The sequence below is a fragment of the Crocuta crocuta genome, unplaced genomic scaffold (genome assembly GCF_008692635.1).
Source record: "Crocuta crocuta isolate KB4526 unplaced genomic scaffold, BGI_CrCroc_1.0 scaffold426, whole genome shotgun sequence".
NCBI classification, from domain to species: domain Eukaryota; kingdom Metazoa; phylum Chordata; class Mammalia; order Carnivora; family Hyaenidae; genus Crocuta; species Crocuta crocuta.
Window position 1 is genome coordinate 610,994 of NW_027532452.1, and position 23,083 is coordinate 634,076.

A 23,083-nucleotide genomic window follows, 5' to 3' on the forward strand; every position below is an offset into this window, starting at 1 on the left:
AACTGGGCATCTAGATCCAAATCAAATGAATGAATACTCTTACTCCTCAAACTATCATTTAAGAAGCAATATATATGCATATCCTAAACTGAATTCTAATGTCTGCAATTATAATCTCCTTTCTGTTTGGTTCATCATTTTGTCAATACTTTGTTCTCATTACAGTCTTTCCCTTCAAATAAATGGAAATAAGAGTCTTGGCTTTTAATCAAGAAAAGCCCTAAATGCCACATTATCTGTATTATTAAAGTATAGGTAATAATAAATCTATATTATTACATAAAGTCTCTGTGTTTCTGTATGTTCTAATACAGTTGGTCAAACTGCATACAAAGAAATACATATGATTCTTATTTGGCTTAATTTATTGCTGACTTTGGGCAGGTTTATTATCTTCTTCACAATGTTTTGATAATTATAGGAAGTCAGAGCTATTAATTATATACATAGCTGTATTTTTTTTTCCAATTAAAATACTCTGGTGAGATAGCCTAATGATTTGGTGTTTTAAATTGTATTTTAAGAAAAATATTTATGTTGAGAATCTCACATCAATAACAATCAAAACCTTTATAAAAATGGAGAAAAGTTTCCACATTTTAACCTGTTTCTGGTACATTACGATTTCAAGAAAGCAAATCATACCTAATTCCCACATTTGCCACATTGAGACATAAATACAGCCATTCAGATATGTTGAAAAGCAGAGGATAAACAAAGAAATAAAGGAATCAACAAATGGGAAAAGTGATATATATTTTAGCCCATTCCTCCGTGACTTTGACAGAAATCAGCTATAGGAACAAAGTAATATTAATGTGAACCTTGCAGGGGTGCCTGGGTGGCTCAGTGTTACTTGTCTGACTCTTAATCTTGGCCCAGGTCATGATCTCACGGTTTGTGGGACTGAGCCCTCCATCTGGTTCTGTGCTGATGGTGTGGAGCCTGCTTAGGGTTCTCTCTCTCTCTCTCTCTCTGTTTCTCTCTTTCTATCCCTCCTCTGTTCATGGCCTCTCTCTCCCAAAATAAATAAATAAACTTAAAAAAATACTAACCATTAATTTTCTTATGATAGTGTTTTTATTCATGACAAGCACAATGTTTTAAGTTATAAAGTTGCAAAATAATAGGCAAGTCCAGCTCTATTTATAGGTGAAGTAAGTGACTATTAAAATGAGCACTCCAAGTTCTCGCTTCACAACTATATTATCTTCGTCAAGTCTTCCTATTACATTCCTATCTTCTCTTCCAAATTAAGATATGGTATCTACTAAGGTACAAATATGATCTCTGGATGGAAGAAATACTTTAGGAGAGATGAGTTTATTGTTCCATAGAAGAGAACAGTGTCCTGCAGGACTGATAAAGTTGGAGAAAAGAAACATCCAGGAGATGAGGAAGTGATGGGAAGATCATGATTGTTTAGAAGCTAAACCTTGGGAATAAGGTAAGACAGGGAGTCCTGAAGATGTGTGCAAAGGTGGCAGGACAAGAACGGAAAGTGAGATGGTGCGCTTCACATGCAGGTCGTCCGACTGCAGCCCAGTACGGAAGGACAGCGGCTCTTGGACAGATATCTAACCACAGAAATCTAATTTTTGAGTTATCTATTCTTTATACATTTTAATTCTTATGGATCCACCAACTACCAATGTGTGATGGGTGTTCTAAAGATCTCTGATCTTTGGGAAAGGAGAGACGGCAGTGTTAGTGGCAATCATTCTGTAGTATCTCAAGATATGGGAAGAAAAATGGGTCCATACAAGTGAGGAAATTTATAAATCTCTAAAGGTATATTTGCCAGTTTGTAACATCTGTAACTGGAATAGCCAGGGAATATTACTTATGTTGAATATAAGTAAACTTTATGTAAAAAACTTACAAATAAAATTCAAAGACATGAACACTAAAATTGAGTAAAAATATAAACTTTATATATACACACACACATATACGTGCATAAACACTTCAAGGCCTACTTAAACTCATTTAATAATCACAAAACTGATACTGTATTAGAACTAAATAACAATATTAGAACTAAAAATAAACCTTTGAAAATGAAACCACTACAAATCCACAATTAATTTAAAACATTTCAAGAAGAGTTTTGACAGGCTGACTCAGGGCTTGATCCTGAAAGCCAGATGGATGTAGGAGGTCAATAATCCAGAAACAATGAGACAGTGATTAGTCAGACAGTAAAACAAGTCCCTGGAAGCAATTACTGTTCAACACGTCAGAAAGCCATTTGGCCAAAATAGTCAGAATATGGACTGAGAAGTTTCAGTGTCTCCCTGCTATCCCCTTTCTAAAACTCTTTTTTTTTTTTTTTTTTTTTTTTTAGTAAACACACTATAAAGCCAGTTACTACTTCAAACAATAATTACTCACTGCTAAAAGTCTTTGTTCAAAAATGATGACTGAAGAAATTTCTCTCTAAACAAGCCAAGTTTACACGTTCCTACATTCTTTATGTCTCTCCAGTCAGACACTGCAAAGCTGTAAGCTTTAAGAACATCTCATCTGGTCCAAAAGATTATTAATCATCCTTCATTTTTCTACAAAACAGCAATGGGCCAAACATGCATGAATTAAGGAACCAAATGTTATGTTTGAAAGTCTAACAAATAAACTATTTGGATCACACTAAGTATTCACAAGGAATCTAGTAGGTATCTGTTGAATGGTCTGCTAAACACAGGCCACTGTTGCTCAAGAATGTGGTATTCCTATATTGGGGAAGTAAGCTCCTTAAAGATTCTTTCTTCTCTTCCTTTCTTTAAATGTTGGGGAAATGTCAGATACTTGTTTATTGCTCTCAAGAATTTCTAGGTGGTACTTAAAAGCTACTTTTCATTTTCCTTAAAAATACTAAATGAAAGGACATGTCCTTGAAACTCCTTCATAGGAGCAGGATTATATTTCCACTTCTGCTCCTACCCATCGTTCAATAGAAGTGATCACTTCCTCAATCTTGAAACTTTTTCATTTGGCTTTAATGATACCATACAATCCTCACTGGACAAAATTCTTCATTTTCCTATACTGGCCCCTCTAAATGTTAGGGTGCCCCAATGTTCAGATTGGACCCCTTCCTTTTTTCTTTATTTTTTCTCTAGATGACCCATGGCTATAAATATCATCCATATGCTAATGGCCTTCAAATCTTTAGGTCTAGTCTTGACATCTTTACCAAACTCCAGACCCTGATTTTTTTCTCTTATTACCTAAACTGAAACTATCACTTTTCATTGGCTTCCTATCACATTTAAAATAAAATTCAAACTCCATACTCTTACTTAAAAATCCTATATAATCTGGCTCCTACTACGTTCTTCAATCAAATTCTAACCCATGCCCTACTGGCATGTGGCCTTCTTTGTGGTTCGTAAGTATTCTAAACTTGCTTCCTCCTTAGGATATTTATGGAAGCTGATCCTTCCACCTAGAAATACTAAAAGGGAAAAATTATAGAAATAGATCATGAATGCAGATGCAAAAAGGGTAAAAAAGTAAAAACAACATACACACACAGTACACAAATATGTATACATACACAAATATAACTCATATATAAACAAATGAAATCCAGCAGTGTAAAAAAAAGATAATACATCATCATTATGTTGAATTAATTCTAGGACTGCAGATTTGGTTCAGCATTAGAAGACATGTTAGTGTAATTCACAAAAATGTCTGATTAAAGGAGAAAAACTAAACTGAAAAACCAAAGTCTTCAACAAAATTCAACATTTATTTGAGATTAGAAACAAACTAGGGAAGGAAGGAAACATCTCTAACCTGAAAAAGGGATCTACTCTGCCCTCTCCAAAACTAAACCTAATTGAAAATGGTAAGGGAAATATCATACATAATGGTACAATGTTAAAAAATAATCTTTATGCCCACAAACAGGGTAATTATGCCACCTAGCTATCATCATTTCTATTAAGTACTGCTGGTCCTAATCAGTGCCATAAGATTAAAGAAAGGAAACATATGAAATAACAATTAGGAAGAAACATAAAGGTGACTATTAACAGATAAAATGACTGTAGAGAAAACCCAAAAGTATCTATAGATAATTTGTTAAGTACAAAACCAATATTGAAGAGTCAGCTGCATTTGTGTACATCAGCTATGAGCAGAAAATATAATTTAAAAAAAAAGATACCATTTTAGTAGCATAAAAATATAAAGTACTTAGCATCAATCCAACAAGCAATATGCTAATCCATTTGGGAGAATTCTGTGAAAGTTTAGAAGACCTAAGTAAGCATGCAGAGTTATATACAATGTTCAAAGATAAGAAGATACAGCACTCGCCCTGGGCTCCCGGGAGTGTGTGGAAGGCACTGCCTGGAAGGCCGAAGTGTGCAGGCTTCCAGTCAGGGGTGGTCTGTGTGCGGTCTCTGAGTTTCCTGTTTTCCAGGTAAAATATGGCTAAAAGCCTACAGAGTAAATGGAAAAGAAAAATGCATGCTGAAAAGACAAAAAAAGGATGCCCCAAAGGAACTCAGCAGACTTAAAAGTATTTTAAAGTAGATAGTGATGTTTTAATGAAAGATGTTCCAGAGATATCAACTGTAGTGAAACCCAAATATTGTCAAGAGAAAACTCAATGCATGATGCAAGATGAAAAAAATGACATGAAAATGGAGACTGATATTAACAGAAACGAAATGAGTCTTCTAGACCAGCATGGACAGTACCCCATATGGATGAACCAGAGACAAAGGAAAAGGCTGAAGGCAAAGTGAGAAAGAAGGGGAAAAGCAACACAAAGGCGACAAAGGCAGTGAAGAAGGGTTTGGCCTGGTAGACTCTTACAAACTGGAAAAATCCTACATGGGACAGGTCTTTGATGAGAATGTATACAAGGATTTCAACTTCCACCAAATGAAAACTTTGTTTCCAGATTTAATTTGGCCTCTTTCTTCAATTCAAACCCATCTTAACTCCTACAATTTGCTTTGGGAGCTTGATAAAATAGTTTCTTTGATAAATGAAAGCTACACTGATATTTTAATTGGATGCTGTCCAATGTGCAGGGATTCTTAGACATCAAAGTTCTATCAAGTGTTATTGTGGATATAATTGTTTGGTCTTAGTAAAGATAAAAAATATTATACTGACACGTTTGAGCTAATTCAGGTTTAAAGGAAACTTTTACATAATTTAAAATGTAATGTCAGTGGATCTTATAAGGACTACTTGTTTGGAGTTTTGATTTTGTTTACTTTAGAATAAAAGATGTTTTGCTTAGAGCTTGAAAAAAAACATAAGATACAAAACCATAAAGATATCATTTCTGGGGCACCTGGGTGGCTCAATCAGTTGAGCGTCTGACTTCAGCTCAGATCATGATCTCATGATTCGTGGGTTCAAGCCCCACATCAGGCTCTGTGCTGAGAGCTCAGAGCCTGGAGCCTGCTTCAGATTCTGTGTCTCCCTCTCTCTCTGCCCCTCCTCTGCTCACACTCTGTCTCCCTGTCTCTCTCAAAAATAAACATAAAAAGAGGCGCCTGGGTGGCTTAGTTGGTTAAGCGTCCGACTTTCGCTTAGGTCATGATCTCGCGGTTCGTGAGTTCGAGCCCCGCGTCGGGCTCTGTGCTGACTGCCAGCTCAGAGCCTGGAGCCTGTTTCGGAGTCTGTGTCTCCCTCTCTCTCTGACCCTCCCCTGCTCACACTGTCTCTCTCTCTCCTAGAAATAAATAAATAAATAAAAAATAAATAAATAAAAAATAAACATAAAAAAGGATATCATTTCTTACCAAATCTATAGATGCAACATAATTTCAATAAAAATCCCAGCATACCAAATGATCAGCCTATTCACTTATCAATTTAGTGAATCTCAAAAAATTCATTCTCAACTGTATATGGAAAAGCAAAGATTAAAATAACCAAAATATTCATATAGAGAAAAATGAGGTGGGTGACCTGTCTAACCAGATATCAAGAATTATTATACAGCTAGCAATTAATACACACACTATTAGTGTAGGGATAATTAAGTTGATCAAGCAGGACATACAGCAGGGCAGAGAGGCAAGAAATATTCTACACATACTGAGAAGCCTGGTTGATGAAGGAGCTGGCACTGCAGTTCAGTAAGGAATAAAGAGAAAGTATTCAATAAATGATGTTGGAATAAACAGTTACCCATATCAAAAAAATTGGATCCCTACAGTGCACCATATACAAAAATCAAATCCTGGTGGATTAAAGATCTGAGAAGAACAAAATTTTTAGAAGGTAATATAGGAGAATATGCTTATGACCTTGAATTAGGGAAGAATTTATAAAACAGGACATAAAAAAGTGTAAAACATAAAAGGATTGATAAATTCAAATGCATAAAAAGTTAAAGACCTACTGAGAAGGTATCTATAATAACACATTAGATGACCAAAAAAATTTGAAAATGCTAAAACCAATAGAAAAAAAAACATTAAAAACTTGAATAGACATGCCACAGATGAAGAGATGACCAATACATACATTAGAAGAAACTCAACTTCATTAATAATCTTGGAAATGCCCATTCAAACCAAGATCAGATACCATTTTACAGTCACCACATTGTGGCAAGAAGACCACACACCGGCAACTATGAAAAAGTGTGGAAATACCAAACATAGCAAGGATGTAAACCAACCAGAAATGCCATACGATACTCTTCTGAGTAAAGACTGCCACTGACCATTTTGGAAACAATTGGGCACTACTTGGTAGAACTGAAGATGTGTCTCCCTTATATCTCAGCAATTCTACTAGACATACAGGCCTTAGAAAAAAACTCTTGTACCAGAAGAGAGAAACTATAATGTATGTATCAGCAATGTTTCTGACTGCAAAAAATCTGAAACAATCCAAATGTCTGTCAACAGGAGAATGAATAAATTTGGGTACATTCAGAAAATAGAATAGAATCTAACAATTAAAATGAATAAACCACAAGTATAAGGATTAAGACAGAGGTATACCATAATGCTGGACAGTAAAGGAAAGCAAGTCATAAAAAAAGTCACACACTATTTTTTTTTCATTTACAAAAACTTAAAAAGTATCTAAAACTAAACGTTATATTATTGGTAATACACAAATACAGTGAAACACAGAGAGAGCAGCAAGAGAATAACAGGCACAAAATTCAGGATATCATAGATAAGACTGGAGAACACTGCAAGAAGGGGTTTCACTGTTCTGATTCTCAAGTTGGGATATATGTGCAAGTGTCTGTATTACTACTATTATTATACCTTTCTTTTTTAAATCGTTTAAAATCTTTATTTCTGAGAGAGAGAGAGTGTGTGTGTGTGTGAGAAGGGGAGGAACAGAGAAAGAGAGGGAGACACAGAATCTGAAGCAGGCTCTGGGCTCTGAGCTGTCAGCACAGAGCCCAACATAGGGCTCAAATTCACGAACTGTGAGATCATGACCTGAGCCGAAGTTGGACACTTAACTGACTGAGCCACCCAGGTGCCCCTATACTTTTCATATATACTATATATAGGCTTTTGAATGTATTTCCTACTTAATAAAAATAGTTAAAAAGTGAATGAGATCAGCAAATGTACTGAAACAACTGGATATCCACACACGGAAGAATGAAGTTGAACTCTTTCCTTATACCACAAAAACAACCTCGAAGTAGTTCAAAGAACTACATGTAAGAGCTAAAACTATAAGTCTTAGAAGAAAATATAGTAAGCCTTTGAGATCCTGGGGTAGGCAAAGTCTTGTAAGATGTGACATCAATAGCATAAGTGACATGAGGTAAAGTAGATAAATTGTACTTCATCAAAATGAAATCCTTTGGTGCTTCAAAGACTGCCATTGAGAAAGTGACAAGACAATTAATATAATAAAAGAAAATACCTGTCAATAATATACCTATTCAGGATACCTACCCAGAAAATATATAAAAAAAAGAACTCTGAAACTAAATAATAAAAAGATAAATAACACAATTTCAAAAAGGTGGGCAAAGGATCTGAATAGACATGGTTTCCAAAGAAGATACAGAAATGCTCAGTATCATTAGGCATCAGGGCACTGAGAATAAAAATCTGAGATATCACTTCATACCCACTAAAACTGCTATAATAAGTAAGACAGACAATAACACGTGCTGGTGAGGATGTGGAGAACTAGAACCCTCATATGCTGCTGGTGGGAATATAAAATGGTGTAGTCACTTGAAAAACAATTTTTATTTCCAGTATAGTTAACAAAGAGCATTATATTAGTTTCAGGTGTACAATATAGTGATTTGACAATTCCATATATTACTCAGTGCTCATCAAGATAAGTGGATCTTAATCCTTATCACCTATTTTCACCAATCCCTCCTTGGTAATCATCTTTTGTTCTCTATACTTAAGAGTCCTGTTTTTTTTTTTAATATTTAAAAAACTCTCTTTTTATCTCCCTTTGTTCATGTTTGTTTCTTAAATTCCACATATGAGTGAAATCATACAATATTTGTGTTTCTTTGGCTTATTTCACTTAGCATTATAATCTTTAGATCCATCTAAAACACTGCAGCCATTCTGGAAAAGAGCCTGGCAGTTCATACAGGGGTAAACATAGAGTTACCATATGATCCAGCAATTCCACTCCTAAGTAGATACTCAGGAGAAATGAAAATATATCCATCCACACATAAACTTCGAGATAAATATTCATAGTAGCCTTATTCATAATGAGCAAAAAGAGACACAACTCAATGTCCATCAAATGATAAATGGATAAATGCAATGTAGTAGGTTCAGTCAATGGAATGTTATTCAGCCATAAAGAGGAATGAAGAACTGATATGTGCTACAACATGGATGAACCTTGAAAATATTACACTAAGTGAAAGAAACCAGGCACAAAACACCATATATTGACTTCATTTATATGAAATGTCCAGAAGAGGCAGATTACACAGGAAGAAAGTAGAGTAGTGGTTGCCTATGACTTGGGGATGGGAATGGGATGAGAAGTGACTGCTAATGGGTAGAAGGTTCCTTTCTGAAGTGATGAAAATGGTCTAAAATTGACTGTATAATGTGTAATGGTTGCAGAGGCTTTTAGATATAATATAGGTACCAAAATTGTATCCTTTAAAAGAGTTAGTTGCATGGTGCCTGAGTTATATTTCAATAAAACTGATAAATTTTTTAAAAGTAAATGAGAGTTAAAGTAGTAGAAACATAAGTGTGGAAAGAATCTGGCTATGAAACAGGATGATGACTGTGGGTTTAGGGAGGTTATTTCATATGAAAGATCATAGAGCCTGCTCCTTTCCTGTTGATACAGAGGCCTCTCAGAATAGCATTTGAAGAGAGAAATAGTATCCTTAATACAAGAGAAAGAAAAGGATCAGTGCAAATTCCAGTTGGCTGACAGATGTGTGGGTGGCAAGATGAGGAGGTTCCTGTCTGGTGCATCCATTTTTGTCACTGGGGTATGAGGTAGGTCATCATAAGCTGAACATGAGCAGAGAGAAGAGGGTGTGGTAGTTTTGAAAAGAAAGATGTGCTGTATTTGACTTGGAACAGTGAGACTACTGGAAACGCCATGGGATGGATGTGAGGCTGGACATGTATATGTGAGTGAGTCTGTGATAATGAGAAACCACTTGGTTGGTAAATGGTTAGTTAATGGCAGAGCTAGGATTTGTACTCCCACCTCTCTGACTTTTAGACCATGTTTTATCTCCTATAATATGCTGCTGGGGCCGAGTGTCAGTGTTCTGTTAAGGAATCCATTTTCAATATTCTATCATGGAATAATCAGAATCATTTTCCCACAAGTACTTGTTAAAGAATCTGAAAATTATTTGGTTGTATCAAAGACATTATCCAAAGTGAACATTTTATGGAAGTAGTTCTTTTGTTTTTAGGATAGTGGGTTGGTATTAGATATTATTTCCCAACTTCAATTTTGCAAAAAATGTAGTCTTCTTAATCTATTATGAAAATAAAGTGAGTGTGGTATACAGCAGTGAGGTGGTAATGCCCGTGGTGAGAACAGGGTGACCAAGTGAACCTGAGATGAATGTCACCTCACACATGATGTCTGTGCCTAGAAAAGGTTAGAGTTAAAAATCAGGTAGAATGCTGTCACCATAGTTACTTACTACAAGAAGCCTTCCCAGATCATTTTAGTAATAATATCTTCTATGCTACAAGGACTCTAGGAAAATAGTCTAATCCAACCTTTGCTAAAAGCATCTGCAGACACTTACAGCAATTAAAGATGACCCTTACCAGCTTCTTCCCAGCCTGTCGTGTATAGTCAATGAGGAAAGATTGATCTTTTTTCAGTTAAATGTCACTGACCCATAGTGGGGGGCGGGGGGAGAAATATTATAAGTGAGCAAACCATGTATGTTTACAGATATGGAAAAGTGAACATATCCAGAGAGAAATGTAAAATATTCCACATACATGTATTTTAAAAGAAGAGGGAAACAACATGACATTTAAGTATAACAAACATAACACAGACTTCAGATCTATCTATCTATCTATCTATCTATTTATCTATCTATCTATCTATCTATATATTGTGGTCAGTTGAGGAAGAAAAATGGGAGAGGGGAAATAGATACAAAGACACAGTGGGAAGGCAAATGTGCCATAAAGGGACTCACACAAAAGGCATGAAAATACAGGAAGGAGAAATAAAAAGAAAAGGATGAGAAAGAAGAAAAACTAACGAGATGGGGAGAGATAGGGAAGATCTTTGGCTCTGTGACCAGGGTGTCAAGAGAGTCCCCATGGGAGTGTCAGAGGACCCAACACTCTCCACCACCCCTCCTGCTTTTCTCTTCTCATCCCTATTTCGGCACTCTCTTTTGTTGAACGAAGGTGGAGATAGTCTGGTTATCATAGCCTTGAGGATGGCTAGAGCTCTCAGAAGCAAACAGCAAACATTATTTGAAGCAAAGAATATTTAAAAAAGAAGAAACCAAACAAAATAAAAGAAAAAAAAATAAACAAACCGACACAAAAATCCTAATGACCCAAATTAAAAACTGATTAAAAGAATTACTATAAAAAGGTTTTGTTTAAAATATGGAAACTAGCATTCTTGAAATCCTTGTCTGCTCCCTTTTCTTTCTGAATGGAGAACAATCCTAATCTTGCTACAAAGCAAGAACTGTCACATTTTATTTCATATGCAAGAAAAGTCATTTACTTTCATCAAGCAGCATTACTCTTCTGTGGACTTTCAAGGTCTGCTACCAGAACAAGATGCTTTATTTAGAACAGATACTTTAGTATCACCTGTAAAAATCTGTTCTGTAGGTAAATCTCTAGCCCTAACAAATTTCTTTAAGGAAGAATTTCTTAACAAATTTTGTTAAGGAAGGGTTTGTAAATCTGCATGATAAAGCCTCTTATATGAGTCAGTTGGTTTCAGCCATGCTAAACTTCTTTCAGTTCTCATTTACTTGAAGAGCCTTGTTCTCTCATCTCTAGGTTTTACAAATGCCAAATGTGGTGCTCTCTACCTAGAACATTCCTATCCTTCCCACTTTCATCTAGATAACTCTTATTTGTTTCCTAACACCGTAACCCTTACCCTCTTAGAATTTACCTTCTCCAAAAATCTTCCCTGGACCTGTAAGTGTGCCTAGGAACCTTTCTATGAACTTCTATTGCACACAATACTTTTCCAGTTCTTGTCTCAGGCTAGAATGTCTATCATCTAGTCTTCACAAAGTAAATTATACTTCTGCAAAATTCAGCTCAAATGCCAACCCCTGTGAAACCTTCCCAAATTCCTAATGATTAGAGCTAATTGTTTCCTGAACCCCCAGCATGGCATTTATTTTATTCTCCTTATACTATAGTTTTAAACATTTCTCCCTCCCTGCCCCCAGCTGATATACTACAAAAAAGCCCAGATATATGTACTCCTGTAGTAATTGGAAGATAGGAGAAATTCAGTAAGTATAAGTTCACTGAATGAATGGACTAGATGGAATTAATCCTAGGGTAGAAACTGACCTGAGAGCTATAGCACTACTTATACCAAGAGAGGGCTAATCTAGGAATGATAACTCCTAGATGGTAGGTGCTTTCAACTGGTTGAAAAGACCACAAACTATAAGCAACATGAGTCCTGTGAGACAAAAGACTACTTCATAAAAAAGTGCTTCTGTAGCTATATAAAGTCATAAATAAAACAGTATATTATAAAAAATTTCTGGCATTGATCTGGTAATAGATTTTGACTGAATTGATTACTCACTGACAGTACTCAACATAGTCCTGCAAACGCATCAATTATGTAATGAACAGCTATTAAGTTTATTGATTTTCTGATTTCCATTGATAGCTAACAGGCCAAAGCTACACATCAATATTTGTGTTAGTAATACCCATGAGCTACCAATTTTGACAAATGAAAACCTCAAAAGTCTAAGCAGTCCAAATTAATGGAAATTTGAAGGCCAAACCTCAGAATTTAAATGAAATACATAACAAACGAATCTAATAAACATAATAACTCAGTGAAGTCAGTGTTGATCACGGTCTTCCTCTGATGTACTTTACAGGTTTCCTTTATTCTAATGATGGGATCGTTTCCTAATAGATAGGTTAGGTTCTTTATTTCCTTCCACAATAAAGATTTTAAAGTTATATACCCTTAGCGCACACTTGTATAAACTTTACAAAGTGCTCTCACATAGTCCTTACAAAATTCCGGTGAGACAGGCATTGTTTTCTTCATCTGCACACAAAGAACTGAAGTTCAGTGTCATTAAGTGATATGGCCAAGGTCATTCAAACAGTAAGCAGAAAGGCCAGTACGTGAATGCAGGTCTTTCAATTAAAAAATAATATAAAGTAGTCCTTCCATTCTTAACACAACTTTTTTTTTTTTACTACACGTTACATTACATTTGTTGACTATTTTGTACTTTGCTTTTTCATCCCTTCTTAACAAATTCTTTTAATGCTACAGACCTTCTCTTGGGGAAATATGGTATTTTTAAGAAGACTCAGGCTATCTCCGTGAATGCTTTCAGGGGGTCCTGGTACCTTTTTACCATCTTCAAGGTCTATTCCAGTGGTTCTCAAAGTGTGGTTCCCAGAACAAAGCATCACCATCAACTGGAAATCTGTTAGAAATGCAATTGAGAGTCCCCATTTCAGACCTACTGAATCAGACACTCTGAGAGTGGTTCTATCAATTTCCAGGTGATTTTGAGGCACACCAAAGTTCAAAAACTATAGGATTATCCAATTCTAATAGAGACCTGAATTTTCAAGTATGCAAAACTGACAAATCCATAAAATCAAACTTAAGTTCTTATTCATAGGAAGAATAAGTATTCATAAAATAAATGTTAAGTCTCAAATGTATCTCCTACATATATATTATTAGGAACGTAATACTAATATTTAATAACCAGGGCCAAGCAGTAGGTGAAGGACTGTAGGGGCACAGATACCACAAAAGAACAGATAACTCCCAGATAATTTTTCTTTTTGGCATACTTTGTCTATATAACATACATGTGTGTGTGGAAATAACATATATATGTATTATATATACAACATATGTATTATATATACAATATATTATGTAATACAATATATGTTGTATTATATTTGTAATTATATTTTCATATTAGAATTACTTTCTTATGATATTGATTTAAGCCAGGGGTCAGCAAACTTTCCCCATAAAGGGCCAGACAGTAAATATGTCAGGCTTTGCAGACCATACTGTCTCTGTCCTAATAGATTCTGCTGTTATAGCACAAAAGCAGCCACAGACAAGACGCAAATAATGAGTGTGGCTTTTGTTCCAGTAGTTCTTTATTTACAAAACCAGGTGGTGGGCTGGATTTGGCAGGTTGGCTGTAGTGTACTGACCCCCAATTTAAGCTCTCGTTAAAACACATTTCTATTACCTGAGCTTCCTAAGTAACTGAGGGCAGTGTGTGCATAATCAGGGATCAAACGGTGCATGAATAATTCACAGTGGAGATACTTTTTTATAAGAAGTGTACATAATGTGATAAATTAAGATTATGTATACACTTTTCAAGGCATCCACTGAATTAAATTTCAAAAAAAGAAGCTTTTTGAGGGGAAACATCTTAGAAGCACTTGTTTGTACCTAATAAGGTACTATGTACTTAGTAAGTGTTCACTGATATCTGTAGATTTAATGACTTGTGGGCTTTGTGACAACAGACATATTCTACTTTGTGAATTGTTGTACACTATGGGTACTGAGGCAACATATAAAAAAAAATCAACGGTTTAGGATGGACAAACTGAGTTTGAATTCTGGTTCTGTTCATATTAATAATGTGACTACAAAAAGTTGTTCAAATTTTCCAAGACTCAGTTTCCTAACTTGTATGCTCAGGACATTACAGGTTTCTTTGCCCTGATTAAGCCACCCTGTTCCTCTGTTGCTAAGGAAGCCCTGAGAATACATAATATTTCATTTTTTCCCTAACTGCATTCAAGATAAAAGAGAAAATATTATTATTTTAAAAAAATTAATGTTTGTTTATTTTTGAGAAATAGAGACAGAGCATGAGCAGGCAAGGGGCAGAGAGAGAAAGGAAGACACAGAATCTGAAGCAGGTTCCAAGCTCTGAGCTGTCAGCACAAAGCCTGACGTGGGGCTCAAACTCACAGACCATGGACTGTGAGATCATGACCTGAGCTAAAGTCGAATGCTTAACCGACTGAGTCACCCAGGTGCCCCCGATTCTCATTCTACTCGTTTTTAATGTTTATTTATTTTTGAAGGAGAGACAGAGTGTGAGCAGGGGAGGGGCAGAGAGAGAGGGACACAGAAACTAAAGCAGGCTCCAGGTTCCGAGCTGTCAGCACAGAGCCCGATGTGGGGCTCGAACTCACAAACCTTGAGATCATGACCTGAGCTAAAGTCACTTAACTGACTGAGCCTCCTAGGTGTCCCTCTCATTCTACTCTTAAATCATTTCTAATATAACTTCTTTGGATAGATTTGAAAATCTATTTTTTCTAGTTTGGTTCATCTATGGAGCATCTTTTTAAATAAGAACAAGCTGTTTTTGAAACAACTCCAAAAGGAAGGTATAGACCAAAAAATATTTCTTATTCTCTGCTCAAATTCCTCTTTCTATTTTCCTCCCTCTACAGAAAACAAATTAGAAGTCCAAACCTCAAAACATGAATATGGGACCTGACTAAAACTGCTTCAAAAGCTTCTACTCCTGAGTTGAGAGAATAAAAGTTCATTGATGCCTCCAAGGCAAGGTACTCACTCAGAAACTGCTTAGCTGTGAAGTGACCTACTGCTTCCACTCAGTCGGTGATGATTAGGGCTTCTTGTAGCATTTGTTACAAGGGATTTAACAAGTCTTACTCTACTGTAATCTGCTTCCCAGAATTCCATGACTCTGATGAAGAAGATAAATGAAGGTATATGCTTTTGTAAAACCCCAGAGTCAGGTCAGAAACCACTGAGTAGAGTGGCCTCTTTCTGCCTATTGCTGTAGTAAGGACTGTCCCTCCAGAGCAAGTTTTCCTGATAGAAATGGCCACTTTTTCAAGCAGGGTGACATTTAGAGCCTCTTTCTTGGAACCACTGTCTTAGAAACACTTTCCTTTTCTTGGTTTTGCTTTTTGTTCTTCACCACTGCACATTTCTGGTGAGTTGGGAGTAGTAAGGGTGCTGTCTGAGGAGGAGATGGGGGAAAATGAATTCTTAGTTATAAAGTAAGACAATGAGACAGCCGAACTAGATAGGATCTTTAAGATTCCTCACAGCTCTGTCATTTTATGACTTTACTAATTTCTAATGGAAAAGACAGAAAACAAAATGGCACTTAGAGGAGAAATGAAATGTTAACTTGAAAAGCATCTGAGAACAGAAGTCACTTACCCAGAACTTACTGGTAATGTATTTATTTATTTAAAAAAAAAAAGAAAGGGAAAGTAACAAGAGAACCTCCCCATGCCCTGCCTACTTCTGGAGTTGTCCTGGAGCAGAACGCATTTGGATCAATTTTCTATGCCATCTGCAGCTATCTTGAGAGCATTTTGTAGTGAAAATAGCCTATGAGAATCTTTGGCAGATTTGTTCAAAGTTATCCAATTGGAATGGGAGCACTATTTGATTGAAAATACATTACGACTTTAAAAACTGTCTTATTACTTTACACTGTTAGGAAAGGCTATATTAAATAATACAAATTAGAAGTTAAAAAACTTTATAAACAAATGATAAGAATTTTTTCTGAGATAAGAAAAATTCTCTTCAATATATCAAAACAGTACCTTTAGTTTCATATTCTATAGAGAAGGCAAACCCATACTGCCAGGTGTCAAAAATGGTAAAAGTACTAAAGGTTTTCACTGTTGATATGTTCTGTGATCCTACATGAATATTACAGAGTTACCTTCATTTTCATTATTTTAGCACGTAATTTGATAATTGAAGATGCCTATTTCTCCAATAATATTATGTTGCTACACATTCCAGATGGTTAATCAACACTAACATTTTAAGTTAAAGTCCACTTTTAGGAATTGACAGTCAGTTAAAAACAATACAATTTTAACAAAGTCAATTACATAGAAACCCTTAACGTTCTTCATTTGGAATCTAGAGAGCTTACACCTACTCAAGAAACAATCAATCAAACAAAAACAAATCCAAAAAACAAAAAACTAGTACTCCCATAATCCTGAATAATTTTGATGTTGACTGGATTATCTGACTGTGAAAGCCAGTTTAAATTTATATCTTCCCACAAATAGGGTACTATACATCTATACACTATATATGCACTTACTATAGGGACCTATATTTAAGAATGCTTCTCATTTTCTGTATCTGCCAATTTTTTTTTAAAGTCTTCTATGAGCAAAGACGGTTTCAGTGAAAGTGCTGCTATAGATATTGTTTTACTTCCTCTAGAGTTCTTTCTTCTGGCCTATTTCCTAGTAGACAACAGGAAATGAGATATCTATTATATAAATCACATTTACCAAGAAAACCATGATAAAATTACTAGTTTCAGTTGACCTCAAAATAGGGAAGAAAAGATAATATTTGAAAAGCAAAAGTTTTATATAATTTAATGTACTGACCTTACTTAAGTATCAGAATAATATATGATGTCTCCACTCCTCCTCCCAAATTATTAGAGAGGTTTGTCTTCAGCTGCTAACATTACACTTAGTGAATCTGTTACATTAAATTAGTGCTCAAAGCTGCTGTTAATCTTTGTCCCATTAAGTTATAAAAGTAATGCATTTAATAGCTGCACAATCTTCTACATCTTAGCTGTACATGTATAATAAGAACACTAATCAAGATCACTCAGCAGGTCAGCAGATTAAGATCAGAGTAAGTCTCCAGCTCCTAGGCTTCAGGCAGAAATTTCCCTCCATTCACCTACAGATCTATTACATGTGATCTTAACCTTGTCCCATACCGTAAGTAAACCTACATATTATGGAGTCTAATGGTTACTTTATCTAAATTAAACAGATACAAATGACAGGTATACTTTATTTGCTAATTCATTCATAATTTGCTTCTAATAAAAATATTACATATTACATGGAATGACTATATCTATAAATATACATATAGAACACTGATAGTATTTTCCCCACGAGGTGTCTATTTTGCTTCATTTTAAATACATAGGATAATTAAAATCATTACACTAAAAATAATCAGTTTGTTTTTGTTATATTTATTAAAATATTTTAAGGTAAAAAGGAAATAGATTTTCAACTGAAAACAAGCCTTCGTATTTTTGTTTCCATTGTTAACTACGCCAGCTATAGCTTTTCTCCAATTTTTTTCAGGACATAATGGACAATGTTATTCGGTTGTTCTGTGATAAGAAAACACTCACTTTCATACATTATCTCAATATTCCCTAGTTCAGAAACTCAACTACATTATCTTTCAGAAAGTTAATAAGAGAGCAATCCCCTTTTCCTGTCTATCAAATCATCCTATATTTTTAATCTATTAAAAATGATACTAAAAAGCTACAACAGTTAAATCCAGATTGAAATACATCATTTCTCTATAAAGATGATTGGAGTTTGACGCTAGATTAATAACTCAACCAACAGTATTCCATATAAAATAAATGTATATTTTTATATCATACAGTATCACACAGAGCTCTAAAATAAATTGATATATTTCTTGATCTTCTATTTATTGGTTTGTTTCTTCTAGCTACTACAATATACTATGGCAAATCAGTTTATACACACACACACATATATACACACACACACACATCTTTATTTTATATAGTTCCATATACTTTCTTAATTTGTCCCACATTCTTTTTCTTTATAAAATGTCAATAGAGAGACTAAGCATTCATATAAAGATCACAGCTAATGCCAGATGTTGATAGAGCCTCTTGAGACCAAAGATTCCACACCAGGTGGTTGAGCCAGCCTAATGAAGCAACACATGCTCATAAGGGATACAAAGGGTGGATTGGAGGGACTTGCTTTCATTTGGTTATTTATGAAAGTATAGAGGAGGATTTGAAATCAAAGTAAAAAATGAGATTAAGTCAAAGCTTTCCCATTTATACAGCAGAATTTTTTTGCTAAAGGTTTTTAAATTGTCTTCAAAATTAAGGTTGAAGAAAAAAATCTTTTATTGTACACTTTAGTGACAGGATATCATTACATATATTTCCAACTCCTCTACCAAGTGGGAAAAATGAAAATAAACAACTTTAAATGGATTAAAATACAAGCATAATTTCTTAAAACTTACTATGTTTCTTATATCAAAAGACTTAAAAATGTGAGTTCAGGTCAATGCTATTACAACAAACTTTAGTAAATGGACTGACCATAAAGCATGACCTTGGGCAATAACTAATGAACCTGAGAGCATTTTAATATATTTTCTTATCACCAAGTGAAGCACTTTAAGTTATTACAGCTAGGCTGCATGACCTCATGCAATTGAATCATGCTAGAGCCAAATAGGCTAATGTCTTTGATAGCAATTAGATAAAGGCAGGATGTTAACTTTTACTTTAAGAAGTGTTAAACAAAGAGACTCATCTCCCGGCTTAACTTACTTAGAAACAAGATACTCATTTAACAGTAAAGGTTAATGTGGGAATGGCCTCCTTCACCTGTCAAATGAAAATTTTATTTCAAAAACTATCAGGGAATTTTATTTTTACAATGGACACTTTGCTAGCATTTCTTAAGTTTCTAATAACATCTTGATATATTGTATTATCTAATATCTAGGTATCTCCTCTTTAATGCCTAAAATTTCTAATATTCTCAGTATTGGGGGAGAAGCAGAGTCTTATCAGTCATCATCACAAAGAATTGCTTATCTGAGGTGAACATGACAGAGGAATTAAATGATAAAATAGTACAACAAAAATAATATAACACAGGTCCTAATATAATATTTCATCAAATCTAAGGTGCCACTGATGGTAATCCACTATTCTTTCACACATCAGTAAGAGAAAGCTGTCAAGGTATGGCACAGCTTTCTTATCACTTAGAACTTTTTATAACTATTGAAAGAGCTCTTTTAGATTGAAAACATATTGCACATACATAAAAAGACTGAGAGAGAGAAACAAATTGGCTATGGTATTCCTAAAATTTATTCACATTCAAAATACTTTTCTGAACTGAGGGTTGTCAGTGTCTATGTTTTTGCTCACAATAACGTTTTCTTTGCCATTAAGAGTATCTGTGAAGCAGCCTTTCTTAAAAGGGTGCTCCACTACACCTTTCTTAAAAGGGTGCTCCACTACACTACTGTCTCTGGGGTTTTCTTCCTAGGTATTGGCACCCATTCTGCAAGTTTTGATGGAAAGTTTTGACACTTTAAAAATTATACCATTAAATAGTTAAAGAATCAGGACTGGTTAACAAAAGACATATGATCAAATACAAAATACATGACTATATATTTATTCTTGTATGTGGTAAATCATGACTGTAACTGGGTAGTTCAACCATATAGAGATGCTGTCTATGTTGCAGTGCTGGCTAAAAAAATTAGAATAACCTGAGAGACTTTAAGAATATATATAGGTTCTTGGGTTGACTGCCTCAAAATTCTAAAAAGTAATAAGTGTGTGGAATCTAAATACTTTATTTTTCTTAATGTTTATATTTACTTTTGGGAGAGAGAGAGAGAGAGACAGACAGAGCATGAGCAGGGGAGGGTCAGAGAGAGAGGGAGACACAGAATCCGAAACAGGCTCCAGGCTCTGAGCTGTCAGCATAGAGCCCAACACGGGGCTTGAACCCACAAACCTGAGATCATGACTTGAGCCGAAGTCGGATGCTTAACTGATTGAGCCATCCAGGTGCCCCTGGAATTTAAAACTTTAAAAACCACGCTCATGTGATTTTGATATATGCCAGGTTTGGAAGCACTGGAATAGTTCAAAGCATGTTGCTGTGAACCTCAAGATCAAGGTCCAATTGCTGTGTAGGCTACTTGGCTGTAACAGTTCCAAGGATCAAGTATAAAGTTAGAACATGAATTTCCAAGTTCCAGCTCTACTACTTACTAGTTGTATAACCTTGAGCAAACTACTTAAATTGCTGTTTCCTTCCTTATACAATGAGAACACATAATTCATAGGGCTGCTACGGGGCTGAAATTAGGTGAGCTGTATTTAGGTACCAGCACTGGTAAAAGCACCCAGAAGCCATTCTCTCACCTCCCCCCCCACCTACATGTTTATTTCAGGCTTGTTCATACTGACAGATTTGAAAAATGTAAGCAATTTCCTCATGGCATTCCCCAATTCTCTCCGCTGCAAGTAATCTCCCCCTTCTCACAGGCAGTCTACCTGTATTTCTTTACTGGAGCTTATTTCTACTTTGTTTTATACTTATTTATTTTGTTTTATACATATCATGACATATCCCCCCAATAGGCTGCAAACTTTTTTAGAGCAAGAACCTTGCCTTATTTATCTTTGGAGCCCTTGCATTTAACATGGTGTTTGAAACAGATTTGGGGTTTCGCTAACAGAAGGATATGAATGAAATAGCAAGGCAGTGAGCCAGTTTTCATACTGACCTCTCCCTTTAAAAGACCACTAACTATAAGAGGTCACTGCTATTCAGTCAACACCAGAAATTAGGTAAAGGGCTAATTATCAATTAGTCATTATATAAACTAACATTTACTTGAAGGCTGCTAGAGGAAGAATATTTAAAGAAAGAGTAATATATTTCCATTTTTTTAGTCCAAACTATCTGGAATGGTTCTGGGCAAGGATGTGGTACAGTGCTGTTAATACCTGAAGAAATGATCGTAACTGTGACTGTTGAACAAATAAGCATACTCAATGAAACGAAAATTAATTTTTTCTTTGATACTTACAAGCAGCCTTTAAAATCATGTCCTAAATTATTTTAAGTACTGTATGGGCATTTCACATACAAGTGAAATTTCACATCAACCCAAGTAGAAAACTTTTTAAAATTAAAGATAGAGGGGTGCTGGGTGGCTCACTTGGTTAAGTGTCTGACTTCGGCTCAGGTCATGATCTCGTGATTTGTGAGTTTGAGCTCTGCATCAGACTCTGTGCTGACAGCTCAGAGCCTGGAGCCTATTTCAGATCCTGTGTCTCCCTCTCTTTCTCTGCCTCTCCCCTACTTGCATTCTGTCTCCCTCAAAAATAAAACATTAAATTAAAAAAAAATATAGTTTTTTTGTTGCTATTTTTATTGTTTTAGGGGGAATGTCTTTATTTACTTGAAGTTTATTTATTTATTTTGAGAGAGGCAGAGTGGGTGTGAGGGGGGATGGGGAAGGGAGAGAGAGGGAGAAGGAGAATCCCAAGTAGGCTCTGCTCTGTTAGTACAGAGCCTGATGCAGGGCTGGAACTCATGAACCATGAGAGATCATAACCTGTGCAAAATCAAGAGTCAGTTGCTTAACCAATTGAGCCACCCAGGCACCCCAAGGGGAAAATGTCTTTAAATAACAGCTTCAGGTCAGTGAAAATCATACTCATTTATGAGTCAACCTGTATTAAAAAGTAAACTCATGTAAACCTGCCACATGACTAAAAATAATTCAAAAATCTTTCAAAATTTAAGTTTGAGGTGGTAGATTCACCAATTTCAAAAAGTAGCCAGATAGTTACTGTTAGATGTAAGAACAAATAAAAACTGCGAAACTTCAGAGCTCATCCACTGATAAAGTAGAAAAGGGGTTCATGAATGGAAAATGCAATCTAATTCTAGCCACATGGGTTTTAATTCATAGGGAAATATTTGATCAGAGGCAGAATTCTGGTGCTGTACATTGCTTTGGTGCTTAGTGAGAGACCAGATGCTATTAATGATCTTAATATATTTATATTGTATTCTATGTGGAAAGTTTAAAAGGATATATATTAGAATCAGAACTAAACTTGGCTTAATGTACATAATAAAACATTTGCTGTTAGCACCACTATTTCAAAGGGGTTTAAATGCTTATCTTTTTTTTTTTTAAGAAATAAAAACATTAGAATGTTTAAAATGTGGAATTATTTCAGTTATTCACCAAAAGTACAATCTACCGTTAACATCAGGTAATGACTGATGATGCAACCAAGTGGACTTCTTAGTAAACGAGATCCACGAAGCAGCCTACAATCTTCATTCTTAGGTTACCAGGGGAAAACAATTAGAATCTTTCTGAATTGTATCGATAGCGTTGTAACAATGTGGATTGCTAATGAGGAAATATTGAGAAACACTGGAAAATAATAAAACCAGTGGAAAAATGGGCTCTGCAGATTTAGGGTTGGGTTAAATTCGTTCAACACCTCAGTAAAATATTTAGCTTTCAAATAATACATTAAGGAAAACTATCACCTAGAGACTGCATTTTCTATTTTATATTCTAGCAAATACATTTGCTTGCTATAACTGGAAAAGGTAAAACCAGAGTACTTCTGTTTTATATAAGAATTATGGTAAATATTGAAATTATTGATAAGCCTTCTAATTTATCTTCATTTTTTTTTTTTTTTTTTTTTTTTTTTTAATTTTTTTTTGGGGGGGAG

General features: G+C 35.1%; 1 protein-coding gene and 1 pseudogene across 1 annotated transcript in view; one reads left to right on the plus strand and one right to left on the minus strand.

The window, feature by feature from the left end:
- RSRC1 (arginine and serine rich coiled-coil 1) overlaps positions 1 to 23,083 on the minus strand; it is a 414,718-nt gene that overhangs the window by 27,512 nt on the left and 364,123 nt on the right. The gene's annotated exons all lie outside the window — the stretch shown is intronic.
- Positions 4,443 to 4,825, plus strand: LOC144244197 (protein LLP homolog pseudogene; annotated as a pseudogene).